The sequence below is a fragment of the Mandrillus leucophaeus genome, unplaced genomic scaffold, assembly GCF_000951045.1.
Source record: "Mandrillus leucophaeus isolate KB7577 unplaced genomic scaffold, Mleu.le_1.0 Scaffold75, whole genome shotgun sequence".
In the NCBI taxonomy this organism is placed as follows: domain Eukaryota; kingdom Metazoa; phylum Chordata; class Mammalia; order Primates; family Cercopithecidae; genus Mandrillus; species Mandrillus leucophaeus.
In genome coordinates this window covers 496,843-515,042 of record NW_012108141.1, presented here as the reverse complement: position 1 = coordinate 515,042, position 18,200 = coordinate 496,843, and positions in this window count along the sequence as shown.

The window sequence follows — 18,200 nt, the reverse complement described above, 5'->3', positions numbered from 1 at the left end:
TTTTCCAGGTGTTGTGTGTCTCAGTTCCCCTGGCTAGGAAAAGGGATTCCCTTCCCCCTTGTGCTTCCCAGGTGAGGCGATGCCTCGCCCTGCTTTAGCTCTCACTGGTCAGGCTGCAGCAGCTGACCAGCACTGATTGTCCGGCACTCCCTAGTGAGATGAACCCAGTACCTCAGTTGAAAATGCAGAAATCACCGGTCTTCTGTGTCGATCGTGCTCAACATGGAGATTATTAAGAGAGAGATGTGGCCAGGTGCGTGGCTCCTGCCTGTAATCCCAGCAGTTTGGGAGGCCGAGGCAGGCGCATCACCTGAGGTCAGGAGTTCAAGACCAGACAGGCCAACATGGTGAAACCCGTCTCTACTGAAAATATGAAATTAGCTGGGCATGCTGGCCCACACCTCTAATCCCAGCTACTCAGGAGGCTGAGGTAGGAGAATCAATGCAATCTGGGAGGTGAAGGTTGCAGTGAACCGAGATCATGCCACTGCACTCCAGCCGGGATGACAAGAGCAAAACTCTGTCTCAAAAAAAAAAAAAAAAAAAAAAAAAAGAGAGAGAGAGAGAGAGATGCACAGGACTTCTCAGCTATTTTTTAGAGGGTCAATTGCAGTACCCCTTATCAGAGGTCTCAAACTTTGCTTAAAAATTGTCTGAGGACTTTGTTAAAAATGCACATTTTACCTGCATTTTTAACCACTGATACAGTAGTCTCCATCTTTAATAAGTGGTTTTTAGTTACACTAAGACTTGATGCCTGTTGATCTGTAGGGTCACAGAGGGAACTGTCTTAGCTCAACCCAGAGATTCAGGTCTGACCCTTTAGTTGAGTGTGGTTGGCATGTGCCTGAAGTCCCAGCTACTCAGGAGGCTAAGGTGGGAGGATCCCTTGAGCCCAGGAGTTTGAGACGAATCTGGGCAACATAGTGAGACCTCATCTCTAAATTAATCATAATCATAATCATAATATAATGAATAAAAGACAATTAGATGAAAAGATGTGGAGAGAGCCTTCACAGCCAAGGTCTCAGAGTGAGCAAAGGTATGGCTGCAGGCAGAAGTGACATGATATGTGTGCATGCCTGGCAGGGTATTCAGAAGCATGAGTGCTCCCAGGGTGATGAACAGGGTATTAGAGTGTGGCTATCAAACATGACTCAAGTTAGAGATTCTTGGAAAGTTGTCTCTGTATATACTTCACCTTTCCCACATGAGTTTTCCCTGTCCCCCATATTGAACCATCTATCAGATCATGCCTACCTCAGAACTTCTCTTGAATCACTGAATAATAGTAGAGGAATGGAATCTAAGAGATGCAAGGGATTTTTGAGATATCTTGGATTTGCCCTTTTTGTTTTAATACAGATTGGTTTAAATATGCAAATGTGGATATCATTCAACGCTCATTCTTTATCCCTTAGTTCATAATAACTTAGCAGGCCTGTGAAAGCCTAGAAACAGGTGCTTGCTGACCAAGAATTCCCCTGGTGATAACATCGGGTTCTTGAAGTTTAGCCCATGAAGTGCAGCAGGGCTGCACCTTTTCACTCCTACAGAAATTCCTCCTAAGCTGGGATGACTCAGACATAGAGTATGTCATAGCTTCCCTTGTTTGGATTGCTTCACTCTACCATGATCCACCTTCTCTAGTTTCCAAAATTCTCCATCTTAGCGAATGACTTAGGTTTCTTCCTAAAAACTGAAATCTATGAGCAAAGGGACTGTTGGAAGTTATGGTTACATCAAGAGAAATGGTGGACAATCCAAAAGTAATGGCCAGACATAATTCTCTTGTTTCTTCTGATGAAACCACTCCCATTTCCCTTTGTTCCTCAGGGAACCATGTTTGCATTGGAAACAGCACTTGGCCAGTAACCAGTGGAGGCAATAATCTAAATAATTCCTTCCTCAGGGTTTGATGAAGAGATTAATGATTTCCTAGCTTAGTGAAAAATACTGTGCTTTATGTAGTGAGATCAACAATCATTGCATTCCACTGGGTGTTCCTGATGAGAAGAATAGCAGTTAACAGAGATCTTTATCTTTTTTGCTTATCTACCCAATGTCAACTGGAAACTTACGCTTAAAATGTCAGCACCAACTCTTGAGCCAACAATTAACTCCTTGCTAATATCTTTCAAATTCTCTTGGGACATCTTATCATTTATTTCTCTTGAAAATTTAAAAAGATACAGTTTACCCTTAATGTTATCCCCCAACTTATACTCCTTTTATTTATTGTGGTGATACTATATTGCAATTGAGTGATATCACCAGATACATGAGTCATGAGTTTTCCTTAGTTTTTATTATCATACATAGCTTTTGAATAACAATCAATTTGCTATTTCTGTCACCCACAGAAATATTTCTATAAACACTTTTTACATTAATCGGAACTTCTATTGCAACTCACAGGAATCTAACTCAAAATTTAAAAACAGAGTTTATTGTCTTTCATAACTAAAAGTTTGGTAGCAGATTCAGGTATCAGTTAGTTCAGGAGTTCAACACATGTTATGAAGGATTTCTTTGTCTGTCTAACTTCTCAGCATTGCTGTACATGTGTATTGGGGCATGGGAGGTAGAGGGAAATGGTAGGTAGGGATGTGTTTGCCAAACTCTCGGCTTTGTTTTTCTCATTAATGGCCTTAATATATTGGATAAGAATGAGTTTTCTGTATAATTGAGTTTAAAAGGAAGAATTATATTTCTGGCTAGGGGCAGAAAGGCATGGAAAATTGAAACAGGAAGTACTTAGGAAGCTTCATAAAGGTTAGTGTGGCCTAGATGAGGGACTGTAGATTTTCTTATGTCAGTAATCTAAAGTCACTGAGGGTCTTTAAGCTGCAAAAAAAATTATAAGATTTGAAATTGGCGGCTGGGTGCCATGGCTCACGCCTGTAATCCCAGCACTTTGGGAGGCCGAGGCGGGTGGACCACGTGAAGTTGGGAGTTTGAGACCAGTCTGACCAACCTAGAGAAACCCCTTCTCTACTAAAAAAAATACAAAAATTAGCTGGACATGGTGGCACATGCCTGTAAACCCAGTTACTCGAGAGGCTGAGGCAGGAGAATCGCTTGAAACCAGGAGGTGGAGGTTACAGTGAGCCTAGTACCCACCATTGCACTCCAGCCTGGGCATCAAGAGTGAAACTCCATCTCAAAAGTAAAATAAATAAATAAATTAATTAATTAATTAAAAATAAAGATGTGAACTTGGCAAGATTATTCTGGTATCATTATAGAGAGTGGATTTGATTAGGTCAAAACAGAGAGCTAGAAATGCTCATAGAGAAATAAGGAAGATAATGAGGGTCTGAACTAAGATAGAGCCAATGGAAGTATAGAGAAGAGGGGGAAATGTTAACTTCTTGAACAAGGTGAATATTCAGGGTTTGGTTACCAATTAGAAGTTAGGGGAGAGGAAGTAGAAGAAATTAAGGAAGGAAGGAAAAACAGGTTTAAAATTACTTCTGGGTATAAAAACAGCTATAAAAGCACTTTGGGAGGCCAAGGCTGATGGATTGCTTCAGGCCAGTTTGAGGCCAACCTTGGCAACATAGTAAGACCTTGTCTCTACATAAAAAATGAAAACAATAAACATACATGTGCATGTGTCTTTATAGCAGCATGATTTATAATCCTTTGGGTATATACCCAGTAATGGGATGGCTGGGTCATATGGTACATCTAGTTCTAGATCCTTGAGGAATCGCCATACTGTTTTCCATAATGGTTGAACTACCTTACAATCCCACCAACAGTGTAAAAGTGTTCCTATTTCTCCACATCCTCTCCAGCACCTGTTGTTTCCTGACTTTTTAATGATCACCATTCTAACTGGTGTGAGATGGTATCTCATTGTGGTTTTGATTTGCATTTCTCTGATGGCCAGCGATGATGAGCATTTTTTCATGTGTCTGTTGGCTGTATGAATGTCTTCTTTTGAGAAATGTCTGTTCATATCCTTTGCCCACTTTTTGATGGGGTTGTTTGTTTTTTTCTTGTAAATTTGTTGGAGTTCTTTGTAGGTTCTGGATATTAGCCCTTTGTCAGATGAGTAGATTGCAAAAATTTTCTCCCATTCTGTAGGTTGCCTGTTCACTCTGATGGTAGTTTCTTTTGCTGTGCAGAAGCTCTTTAGTTTAATTAGATCCCATTTGTCAATTTTGGCTTTTGCTGCCGTTGCTTTTGGTGTTTTAGACATGAAGTCTTTGCCCATGCCTATGTCCTGAATGGTACTACCTAGGTTTTCTTCTAGGGTTTTTATGGTATTAGGTCTAACATTTAAGTCTCTAATCCATCTTGAATTAATTTTCGTGTAAGGAGAAAGGAAAGGATCCAGTTTCAACTTTCTACTTATGGCTAACCAATTTTCCCAGCACCATTTATTAAATAGGGAATCCTTTCCCCATTTCTTGTTTCTCTCAGGTTTGTCAAAGATCAGATGGCTGTAGATGTGTGGTATTATTTCTGAGGACTCTGTTCTGTTCCATTGGTCTATATCTCTGTTTTGGTACCAGTACCATGCTGTTTTGGTTACTGTAGCCTTGTAGTATAGTTTGAAGTCAGGTAGTGTGATGCCTCCAGCTTTGTTCAGCACTATTCACAATAGCAAAGACTTGGAATCAACCCAAATGTCCACCAGTGGCAGACTGGATTAAGAAAATGTGGCACATATACACCATGGAATACTATGCAGCCATAAAAAAGGATGAGTTTGTGTCCTTTGTAGGGACATGGATGCAGCTGGAAACCATCATTCTTAGCAAACTATCACAAGAACAGAAAACCAAACACCGCATGTTCTCACTCATAGGTGGGAACTGAACAATGAGATCACTTGGACTCGGGAAGGGGAACATCACACACCGGGGCCTATCATGGGGAGGGGGGATGGGGGAGGGATTGCATTGGGAGTTATACCTGATGCAAATGATGAGTTGATGGGTGCTGATGAGTTGATGGGTGCAGCACACCAACATGGCGCAAGTATACACATGTAACAAAGCTGCACGTTATGCACATGTACCCTAGAACTTAAAGTATAATAAAAAAAAAAGAAATAAATAAATAAACCGTAAAAAAAAAAAGAAGAAAAAAAGAAAACATTCGGTGGTAGAACTGCTTGAGCCCCAGAGGTTGAGGCTGCAATAAGCCGTGATAGTGCCACTGCACTCTCGCCTAGGTGGTGGAAGTGAGACCCTGTCTCAAAAAAAAAAAAATTGCTTCCGGACTTCAAACTTAGGTAAACTGCAGTCCATTCAGAGACAGTAGAAATAGAACTAACAGTAGATTTTTGCTAGAGTTGAGATGTGTTAAGAGGCAGATAGATAGCTCAATATTGAGTGTGTTGTCATGCTGTAAGTTCAGGTGAAGACCAGCAAGCATCATCTGGAGTAGGCTCAGAAAACTCACATGCAGAAACAGATGCACAGGTGCTCTTTCTCTTGGCACCCTCCAGAGAGGCATGCTTGGGATGAGATTCAGTGGAATATAGTGTGAAGCTGAGCTTTGTTGGAGTGACCTTGTCATCGTAAAGCTGCCTCATATTTGTGCAAACCTGAGAGCACCTTTTGTAATGGGAATAAATATTTTGGGGACAGGAGCCAAGCAGTTAGAGCTCAGATGCAGCTGTTTAAAGGAATGATGCAAAATGTCGTTTCCCAATGGCTAGACCTTAAGGCCCTCAATCCCATAGGAATTTGGGGTTAAATGAAATGGTGAACCCTTTTTATAGATAGTCCTGCTTATCTGCACAAAACATTTTCAGTAGTCAATCATAAACACGGTCCTGCAGTTTTGAAAGACTTCTGAAGTATGAATAAATTTTATTTAAAAATATTAACATTATCAGTATATAATTTGATAAAGTTGTGGGCAAAGATGATATTCCTCAAAGAGAATTAATAATGCTAGAAGAAAGAGAGACAACAAAAGACATGTGGAAAAGCCCAGTATTTAAGGGCTTGGAGGGGGAGTGTTGGATAAAGGGAGTTCATGAGAAGGATGAAGAGAGACTGCGAAGAAACACACACTGGCCAGATAAAAGACTAGAAGAGAGGGACATCCTAATATCAAGTAAGACAGTCTATAAAATACTCCCAAGATATTAAAGAGTTCAAGGATTATAGATTATTCTTGGCCCATGTTTCCCTCATTCTAAGACAAGTTCACATTTTAATGCTTCTAATTCTGAATGAGTCTTATAATCTATATATATATATTTTTTTTTCTGGTAGTTTCTTTTGGTCCTGATAGAATATTATTAAATTTATGATGTCTACTTTAATCCATGGCATCTTGGATCTGAGGATGTGGATTAATTTGGAGCTTACTGGAGATTTTAGGAAAAGCAATTTTTAAGCATCAGTAACTATTGTAGTAGGTCCACAAGAACACCTGGGAAAGATTCCATCACCTGTATCTCACATGACCAAGAGTTTGAAGAGAAAAAATATAAAGTGAAGAAAATTACCATTAAGACTTAAGTTAATGACCTAATTGATGGAAGCAGAAAAATTTCAAGTCATATAAGTCAAGGCAATCATAAAGTAGCTTGTTCATCAAAGGAGATAGATAAAGCAGCATTACAGAGACAAAATATTGGCGTTGCCCATCAACGCACCTCTCAGGGACTTGGAATCTTGATCAATAAGCTTAGAGTAGGATAGCCTTCCTGACATGGACAGTCTTGGTTTGAAAATTAATTCACCAGGCTGTTTTAGCCTAAAAGCTTAAAATAGCCAAGTTATATAAAACCTTAAACTTGATTCCATGCTAGCATATCAAGCTTCAAATTATAATTTGGCTTTCCGAGGTGCATATTCCATATGTTAGGTAGAGTGATTTAATGAAAGGTATTTTCTATGTAAATTAATGCTCTGACATTCATTCTTGCTTTTGATTTGCTGGTAAAATTAGGTCTCTGGGTCTATGAAGATGTAGGTCAGAACAAGGTGATCTTGCCCTGCCTTTGAAGCTTCCATGGAAGATAGATAGCTGGCCTCCTCTAGAAATTTCTCTATCTTACTGTATCGCTTATCTCAGAAATTCTGCCGCTGTAATTTAAAGAAAAAAGATGATAAGTTTTAGTACAAGCGCTGAGTATTCAAGAAACAACAAATGAGAATATAAAACAGTACAAAAATCTCACTTCTATTAAAGCTCAGAAAAGTGAGTGATTAATTTCAGTTTAGGGAATTTTTTTCACTGATAGAAGTGGCCTTTCAGTTGACTTTTAGGTAATATAAAATCAGGCAAAGATGGGATACAAAATACACTTGAGGTATACATACATGTTGGAAATTGGGAAAAGACGATCAATGTATTTACAAAGCAAGTCACTTAAGTTAGTCATTATCCAAATGTAAGAAAATAAGCAATTTAAAGTGTACCTTAAAAATATATCAAAGCTAGATCTTATTAAATTGTAAAATTTCCATATAAAAAATGATGATTCATTTCTGCGCAGAGCATAGTAGTCTAAGATCAAACTGTAACAAGTAACCTCAATCCATTTAGTATATCTCAAATAATCAGTGCTATTTTGATTTAAATGTAAATGGTAGATGGATCAGAAGTTTCTGTTTACTCTTTTCTTGGGTTAATAAATGTTGCATTTCACATAGGAAGGGTCTAATGCTTATGACTGGATAATTAGCAAAAACAAAGGCCTATGTAATGTTTTTGTAATGATGTCTCCATTTACTGAATTATATTAAACAATTCTTTTTAGAGGAGATAACTTGTACTAGATCAAACTAAATCAATTTCTGATGGATTCCCTCAGAAATCAAATAAGGCAGAATAAAAAAACATTAAGTACCAACAACCTGTCATGTAGAACTGTGCAGGTAGAAAACTGAACTTAATTTAGCAGTTCTAAGAGTGACTTCCTCACTATTAGAAGATAAAATAAATAAGTCATATTTTTGTGAAAAACTGTAATCTCATTACATTACTGCCTTTGAATTTATGAAAAAGGAAAACTTTTTTTAATGTTCCCATTATTTTCCTCTTAACTTTGCTCTAATTTTGCAATTATTAAGATGCACTTAGCCAATTATTGCTAGGTAGCACACTTGGGTGTATATTAGAGCATTGTACTCAATAATAATTAATATGTAATATGTTATTCTTTATGGTTATATTAGTATTATAACTTGGTTTCCAAAAGAGCAATATGGAGTGATTTTGATTTTTTTGTGTTGAAATTATACAAATTACAGGTGAATTCTCTTTATTCTTTTTCACTTGGTAAATGACTATTATCTCTTCCTTGTGATATGCCAAAGTCTTTAGGTGAGAATCTGCACACTACCCGGAACATAAGAAATAAATATGAGAGCAAGAGAGAAACAAATTTAGTGAGATGTATATCCAAAGAAGAGTTTTTAAATGGTTTTACCACAGGGATAAAACCTGAATTTGGGGGCTTCTAATTGATAGCAAAGACACCATTCTTTTAAATCATAGGACTGAAATCAACCAGAATGTTTGAGATGTGGGATGCCCACCTACTACTGCATAGCACAGTTGGTGCAATTTTTTATTAGCACAAAAAAGAAAGAGACATGGCACTTTCTCAGCCAGGAGGCATGCATAATTATGCATTGACAAGTTCTGATGTAACAGAAAAGATACTGGGAAAAACAACATATGTCAATTCTGTGACAGACTTTACTGAGCTACATAAATCACCTGTGTTTGTACTGCTTCTTGTGAATGATTAATTTGGAAGCCTGTTCGAAGTGTCACAATCCTGGTAAAGCATATTTGAAACATGATGGGTTAATACACTCATCTCTCTGTAATGGAGGCAAATTCTGTCTTCCAAAACCCAGTCCTTGACATTTGTAAAATGGGTTACCTAGGAGAGAGTATTTTCGTGCTATGGAGCTAATAAGATGCAGTTTAGTATAATCCCTCATTAAGATTCCATAAATATCGACTGTGCTTTTAATTTCTGGTTAGTAAAGTTTCTTTGCATGGAGCTTATAGGATTATTCAGAGAGTCAGAAAATTGGTGGTGATTGTTGTGTGCTAAGCATTGTGAAAACTGTTCATGAAATTGGACTGACATTTTATAGGAACGTATGGAGATGAGAAAATAAATGGATATGTAACTTGAGGTTGGATTCTTTTTTTTTTTTTTTTTTTTTTTGAGACGGAGTCTCGCTCTGTGGCCCAGGCTGGAGTGCAGTGGCTGGATCTCAGCTCACTGCAAGCTCCGCCTCCCGGGTTCACGCCATGACCAATTTACTTAACTTCACATAGCTACTCTTTACTTTTTCAGTTGGTAATCTTTCTTCTCTAGAAAGTTGCAAATATATATAGTACTGTTGAACCCTGCCTGCCAGTGTCAATTCCTGAAATGGCAAAAGAAAAGGGGAGAAGAAAAGATAATGCTATAATGATCAGCTCTCAAACCTCTACTTAAAGCATAAATGGAGAAAAGAAAGCTCGATGTAGTGCTACAGAACACTATTTGGCATTACGCAGAGTAAATAGTGTGGGCCACTATCAGTCTTTATTTGTCATCTCTCACTGAGTGATCACAGCTCAGCCTCTTAGGTGTCCTGGAAGTGTCCAGTCTCCAAGTAACTATTTATTAAGAGGAGAGGCATCTTAAAAGTAATGCGTCACATTTAGGGAAATTATATTAAAGATATCTCATTTTGTCAACCAGTCTATTCGTTCCACCCTTTCCATATAAAACTAATAAGAGGACACTCTACTGCGCTGGTGGCTCATCTGTGATGATTCAAATGTTCTGTTTTGTTCATGCTACTGTTTTAGATAAAATTATAAAGTAAGTAAATTTGTGGGAGTTTTGGAAATTATAGAAAGCCAGTAAAGAAAAATTTTCTAAGCCATTTGAATTATAATAAATTACACACATATTAAAGCTACACAAATAAAATAACTTTATTTGGGTATTTGGATTGCAGGCTCTTGAAAAATTTCAAATTTGTCAGTCTTTCAAGTTGCATAAAAGGCATACAAGTCTTTTTTATTTAATGTAGTGCTGTAATTCTCCAGCTGATAGAATCAAAGCATAATTGCCTAAATGTATTTTCTAGTCAGTGTTGAATCTCTGCCTAATTTCCACAATTATTAGCCCTAAATGGCAATACCAGTTGATATGGTCTCAGGGAATCCAGGCTGATTTTAATGTTCATTCAAGCAAGACAGAATCATGAAGGTATTCTCTTGGGAAAATACATGCCCATTAATACACTATAAAAGCAAACTGTGAGCTCTAATTGTCATGATTTTGAGTTTAATGTGCAATGTTGCTCTCTTCTATTAGCAGATGATGAAAAACTTCATTGAAAATGAGCGTGCATGTTTACTTCACATGAAAATAAAAACAATGTGTGTGTTTCTGAAATTATATTAAAATTATATTAAAGACAATTATCAGCAAATGGGAACTTAGACGGCTCCCACAAAATAATATCATTGTAATCATATCTATTTTTAAAGATCTCCTTTGTAGAGAACAAAACCAATTAGGTGTGTGTTACAGTTGAATTATCTTCTCTCGCAAAATTCTGATGTTGAGGTTTTAACCCCCAGTACCTTAGAATATGAAACCTTGTTTAGAAATAGTGCTTGTTGTTGAAGATGTAATTAGTTAAGTTAGGATGAAGTCATATTAGAATAAAGTGGCCCCCTAATCTTAGCTATATGACTGGTGCACTTATAAAAGGAGTAAAATATCCATTCTTCAGTCCATGGAGCAAGAAGTAATTCTGCCTTTAATATTCTATTATTTAAAAAATAGATTTCTTAATGCTATAGCTGCCATAGTTAGTGATTCCTCTTATGGATCTGGGCAAAGTACATCAAAAAACCTTCCGGAAAGGATTCACCACTCTAGGTGCCATTAACAACACTCATGATTCATGGTAGGAAGTCAAAATATGAACATTAACAGGAGTTTGAGAGAAGCTGATTCTAGTCCATATGGATGATTTTGAGGGGATTAAGGCTTCAGTGGAGGAAGTAACTGCAGTTGTGGTAGAAATAGCAAGAGAACTAGAATTAGAAGTGGAACCTGAAGATGACACTGAATTGCTACAATCTCATTATAAAACTTGAATCGATGAGAAGCTGCTTCTTATGTATGAGCAAAGCAAGCAGTTTCTTCAAATGAAATCTATTCTTGGTGAAGATGTTGCAAACATTGCTGAAGTGACAACACAGAATTTAAAATATTATATACATTTACCTGATAAAACAGTGGCAAAGTGTGAGAGGACTGCCTCTAATTTTGAAAGAAGTTTCTACTGTGGGTAAAATGCTCCCAAACAACATCATAAGCTATAGAGAAATCTTTTGTGAAAGGAAGAGTCAATCAGTCGATGCTGCAAGCTTCATTGTTATCTTATTTTAATAAATTGCCATAGCCACCTCAACTTTCAGCAATTACCACCCTGATCAGTCAACAATCATCAATATAGAGGCAAGGTCCTCCACTAGCAAGATGATTATGACTCAATTAAGGCTCAGATGATTCTTAGCATCTTAGTAATATTTTAAAAATACGGTATATACATTTTTAGACATACTACTATTACTCACTTAATAGACTACAGCATAGTGTAAATATAACTTTTATATACACTGGGAAACAAAAAAAATATGTAACTCATATTTTGATATTTGCTTTATCAGTAGTATCTCCACGGTATGTCAGTGTGTGCAGTCATGTGTCACTTAACAATGGGGATATGTTCTGAGGAATGTGTCATTAGGGTATTTTGTCATTGTGGGAACATCATAGAGTGTATCTACACAAACATAGACAGCCTCTCCCACTACACAGCTGGACTATTTTTTATTTCCCATTGTGACTAGGCTGTAAACCCATGCAGCATGTTACTGTATGGAATACTGTAGGCAAATTGTAGCACAATGGTAAAATGGTATTTATCTAAACACTTCTAGGTTATCTCTCAGGGTTTTTTAAACATAGTTCTAGGTTTTACATTTTAGTCTTTAATCCAGGTTGACTTTTGTATGTGGTATAAGGAAGAGGTCCAGTTTTACTCTTTTGTGTATGGCTAACCAGTTATCCTGCACTATTTATTGCATAGGAAGTCCTTTTGTCATTTCTTATTTTGTCAACTTTTGTGAAACATCACATGGTTATCGATGTTGTGGCATTATTTCTGGGATCCCTAGTCTGTTTCATTGGCCTGTGGGTCTGTTTTTGTACCTGTATCATGTTGTTTTGGTTATTGTAACGTTATAGTATAGTTTGAAGTTCAGTAACGTGATGCCTGTAGCTTTGTTCTTTTTGCTTAGAATTGTCTTGAGTGTTTGGCACCTTTTTGGTTCCACATGAATTTTGAAAAAGTTTACACAACCCTAAAAAGGATGAGACCATGTCCTTTGCAGTGACATGGATGAAGTTGTAGGTCATTATCCTAAGTGAACTAACACAGGAACAAAAAATCCAAATACCACATGTTCTCACTTATAAGTGGGAGCTAAACATTGAGTGCACATGGATACAAAGAAGGCAACAACAGACACCAAGGCCTACTTGAGAGTCAGGGGTGGGAGGAGGGAGAGGATTGAGAACTACCTAATGGGCACTATGCCTGGGTGATGAAATAATCTGTATACCAAACCTCTGTGGCACGCAATTTACCTATATAACAAACCTGCACATAAACCCCTGAACCTAAAATAAAAATGAAAACAAATAGACATAGCTAAACATAGTGAAGATACAGTATTATAATCTTATGGGATCACCATCTTATATGCAGTTCATCATTGATCAAAATGTCATTATGTGGCTCATATCTGTATGTAGATTATCTCTATTTTCTCTGCTCAAATGAAAGCATGCTGTGCAAGTTTTTATACTGTGTATTTGGAAAACTTGCCATGTTGATTAGTAAAATGTTGCCTCATTCTTTTTGATGACTCTATATTCCATTGTTTGAATGCATCATAAATTATGTAACTATCCCTACTGATTGATAGTGTTGCTTAAGATATGTTCTATTATAAAAGTGCTTAGAAGAGTTTAGAAATGACAAGAATGACATGGAACATGAAGAAGAGGTTATGTAATAAGAAATAAACATCAGATTGGCCTGCAATATCTTCTTTGCAACACTGAATTCCAGAAGGCAGTGAGGCAATGTTTGCTGTATGTTAATGTAAAGGATGTAATCTCATGTTTTATATACAGTAAATTATTCAAACACATACACTATAAAGGTATAATGCCCATGAAAAGAACAATTCTCAAAAAGATGCTAATAGCTGTGTTTTATTTTTAAAAAGTTCCTGCAATAATATTGCCCTTGAGTATGGGTGGGCTTGTGACCTGCTCGGTACTAAGGACATGCAGTGGAAATGATGCTGTGTAACTTCTGAGACCAAGTTATGAAAGGTCGTGCAGCTTCTGCCTTGTGAGGTGAGACATTGGCCTTGTTACTCTAAGCACCATACAAAACATTAGACTAACCTTAGACTTCCATGTGGTGAGGAAGCCCATGCTACATGACAAACCAACAAGTAGGTATTTTTGCTTCTTTTCCAATAAACTTCATTTCAGCAATTCTTCTGATAAGCGTATCCCCTAAAGAAATTCTTGTTCACATGATGAAATATATGTAAGAATGCTCTTTTCAACATTAATTTAAGAGTAAAAAATTGGATGTGCTTAGTGTGTCTGTCAATGGGAAATGGATAAAGTGTGACAGAGTAATCCAGTAAAATACTCTACGGCAACTAAAATGAATGAACTTACACTAAGTATATTGTTTTAAATTTTTTTCCACACTGCTGATAAAGATATACAGGTAATTTATAATTAAAAAGAGGTTTAATGGACTCACATTTCCAGATGGCTGAGGAGGCCTCACAATCATGGTTGAAGGTGAAAGACACATCTTACATGGTGGCAGGCAAGAAATAATGAGAGCGCATGTACAGGGGAACTGCCCTTTATAAAACCATCAGATCTTGTGAGACTTATTCACTATCACAAGAACAGCACAGGAAAGACCTGCCCTCATGATTTAATTACCTCCCACCTGGTCCCTACCCTGACACATGGGAATTATGTGAGCTACAATTCGAGATTTGGATGGGGACACAGCCAAACCACATCATTCTGCTCCCGGACCCTCCCAAATCTCATGTCCTCACATTTCAAAACCAATCATGACTTCCCAACAGAGCCCCAAAGTCTTAACTCATTCCAGCATTAACTCAAAAGTCCACAGTACAAAGTCGCATCTGAGACAAGGCATGTCCCTTCTGCCTATGAGCCTGTAAAATCAAAAGCAAGTTAGTTACTTCCTAGATACAACAGGGGTACAGGCATTGGGTAAATACAGCCTTTCCAAATGGGAGAAATTGGCCAAAACAAAGGGACTACAGGCCCTATACAACCCCGAAATCCAGCAGGGCATCACATCTTAAAGCTTCAAAATGACCTCCTTTGACTCCATGTCTCACTCCAGGTCTTGCTAATGCAAGAGGTGGGCTCCCAGGTCCTTGGGCAGCTCTGCCCCTGTGGCTTTGCAGGGTACAGCCCCCTCTGCTGGCTGCTTTCATGGACTAGCATTCAGTGTCTGTGGTTTTTCCAGGTGCACAGTGCAAGCTGTTGGTGGATCTACTATTCTGGGGTCTGGAGGATGGTGGCTCTCTTCTCATAGCTCTACTAGGCAGTGCCCCAGTGGGGACTCTGTGTGGGAACTCTCATCCCACATTTCCCTTCTGCACTGCCTTAGCAGAGATTCTCCATGAGGGCTCCACCTTTGCAGTATACCTCTGCCTGAACCTCCAGGCATTTCCATATATCTTCTGAAATCTAGGAAGGGGTTCCCAAACTTCAGTTTTTGACTTCCACACACCCACAAGCCCAACAACACATGTAAGCTGCCAAGTCTTGGGACTTGTACCCTCTGAAGCAATGACCTGAACTGTACATTGGCCCCTTTTAGCCATGGCTGGGATGCAGGGCACCAAGTCCAGAGACTGCACAAAGCAGCAAGGTCCTGGGTCAGGCCTACGAAACCATTTTTCCCTCCTAGGCCTCTGGCCTGTGATGGAAAGGGCTGCTGCAAAGGTCTCTGACATGATCTGGAGACATTTTCCCCATTGTCTTGGTGATTAACATTTGGCTCCATATTATGCAAATTTCTGCCAGTGGCTTGAATTTCTCCTCAGAAAATGGGATTTTCTTTTTATCACATAGTCTGCAAATTTTCCAAACTTTTATGCTCTGTTTCCCTTTTAAATCTGAATACCTTTAACAGCATCCAAGTCACCTCTTGAATGTTTTGCTGCTTAGAAATGTCTTCTGCCAGATACCTTAAATTATCTCCCTCAAGTTCAAAGTTCCACAAATCTATAGGGCAGGGACAAAATGCCACCTGTCTCTATGCTAAAACATAACAAGAGTCACCTTTACTGCAGTTCTCAACAAATTCCTCGTCTCCATCTGAGACCATCTCAGCCTGAATTTCGTTGTCCATATCATCATCAGCATCTTGGCCAAAGCTACTCAACAAGTCTCTGGGAAGTTCTAAACTTTCCCACATTTTCCTGTCTTCTGAGCCCCACAAGCCTCTAGGAAGTTCCAAAGTTTCTCATATTTTCCTGTCTTCTTCTGAGACCTCCAAACTGTTCCAACCTCTGCCTGTTACCCAGTTCCAAAGTTGCTTCCACATTTTCAGGTATCTTTACAGCAGTGCCCCACCCTACTGGTACCAATTTACTGTATCGGTCCATTTTCATGCTGCCAATAGAGACATACCCAAAAATGAGTAATTTATAAAGAAAAAGAGGCTTAATGGACTCACAGTTCCACATCACTGGGGAGGTCTCACAATCATGGTGGAAGGCGAAAGGCATGTATTATGTGTAGCAGAAAAGAGAGAATGAGCGAGTGTGTACAGGGGAACTGCCCTTTATAAAACCATCAGATCTTGTGAGACTTATTCACTATCATGAGAACAGCATGGAAAAGACCTGCCCTCGTGATTTAATTACCTCCCACTGGCTCCCTCCTACAATATGCGGAAATTATGGGAGTTACAATTTGAGATTTGGGTGGGGGCACAGCCAAACCACATCATATATCAACACAAATAAAGAACAAGCACTTGTCATTTGTTGTTCACATATTACTTAATAACATGAAAAACAGTCTTTCTCTCTCTGTCTATATAATGAAAATGCCTTGGTCTGGATTTATTGTCAGTATTTATTGTCCATTTATAAGAGGAGTAACAAAGTTAAGGATTCAGTTATGCGCGTTTGCTTTTTCCTCTCACTTAGTTCCACCTACCAGATTGACATTCTACACCCAGGCAGCATAGGTTTCTCCCAACTCCTGTTGAAAAAAGAAGATTACACTCTTTTGGTGTTATCATTTTCTTGGCTACCAGTAGAACCCACTTTTTTGTTTATTCCCTTTAAAATTCTGACATGATCATTGACAAGAGAAGATATTAAGCACATTGGGAAGCTGTGGAAATAGATCCAGGTCAAAATCTTCTACTACTCAAAAAACAAGCAAACTGAAGAGTTACAGAATATTTAAATAAATGATAAATTATCACTGTTTTCCACTCAAATAGTTTTCAGTTGAGCAGAAATGTTTCAAAAAGTTAGATGTTGAAATCAGTATGTGGTTTTTCTAGATGTTTGAACTATGGATGAGAAATTTTACTTTCCTCAAAGGTGGAATGATAATACCTATGTAGTAGATCAAAAATAAGTTTCCATGTTCATTTTCTTGGAGTACACTTCAATTTTGAATTGATGTCTTTAATATCTATACATTCTTTTAGCACACTTCAGAGAATTTAATATATAATGATTTATAAATTAAATTGTTTCCTATAATAAAACATTTTTAAGAAAATGGAAAAGATATGTATTTTATAGATTCATAGACACAAATTAAAAGTGATCAACTCATTAAATCAGGGAAATGACAATTAAAATCACAGTATAATACTCCTACAAAACCACAGAATGCATAAAAACTGCAATACTGATAATACCAAGTATTGGTGAAGATATGAAGCAACGGAAACTCTCATACATTCTTTGATGGGAGTGTAAAAATTGATCAACCTCTTTGGAAAACTGAAACTATTAAAATTTTTAACATGAAAATATCCTATGATTTAATAATTAAACTCCCAGGATAACACAGTTATAGATATGTACACATATTCAAAATAGCTTCACTTATAATAGCCCTAAAGTATAAACAATCCATATGTCCTTCAACCGTAGAATGAATAAATAAGTAGAATGTAGTCATACAAAGGAGTGCTCTGCAACAATGACAATGAACAGGCTACTGTTACCTGAGACAACATGAGAAATATCACAACATAATATTGAGCAAAATAAATAAGACATAAAATACTACATAGTGTATAATCAAGTTTATATAAACTATAAGAGACAAACCTAATCTCTGATGTTAAAAGTTTACTTAAAAATTTCTCTGGTATCATTTTATTTAAACAAATTTTGTGGGTACATAGTAGGTATATATATTTATGGATACATGAGATGTTTTGATACAGGCATGCAATGTGAAATAAGCACATCATGTAGAATGAGGTATCCATCCCCTTAAGCACTTATCCTTTGAGTTACAAACAATCCGATTATACATGAAGTTATTTTAAAATGTGCAGTTAAGTTATTATTAACTATAGTCACTCTATTATGCTATGAAATAGTAGGCCTTATTAATTCTTCTTATTTTTTGCACAATTTCTGCAATCCAGAAAAATAATTCTAAAGTTTATGTGGATGAATAAAAAGGGAAGGAAGCTTAGACAAAAATTTAATTAGTACTACCAAGAAATATCTTGCTCTATGTCTGTGAAATACAAATTACAATATCGAAACAAATTTGAAGTAGAATGTAAAACCACAGGGGGGTTGAAAGAATGAGAAAATGTCCTGTATAATATGCTAACTACTTTAAGACTTCTGTGATATTATTTACTAATCACAAACTATTGTCTTCAAATAAAATATAAATCACTGTATGAATAGTTATGATTAAAACATTTTATGAAAATATGTACCCTTAGTAAGGTAAACTTAAATATTTCTTTCCTTCCTTCCTTCCTTCCTTCCTTCCTTCCTTCCTTCCTTCCTTCCTTCCTTCCTTCCTTCCT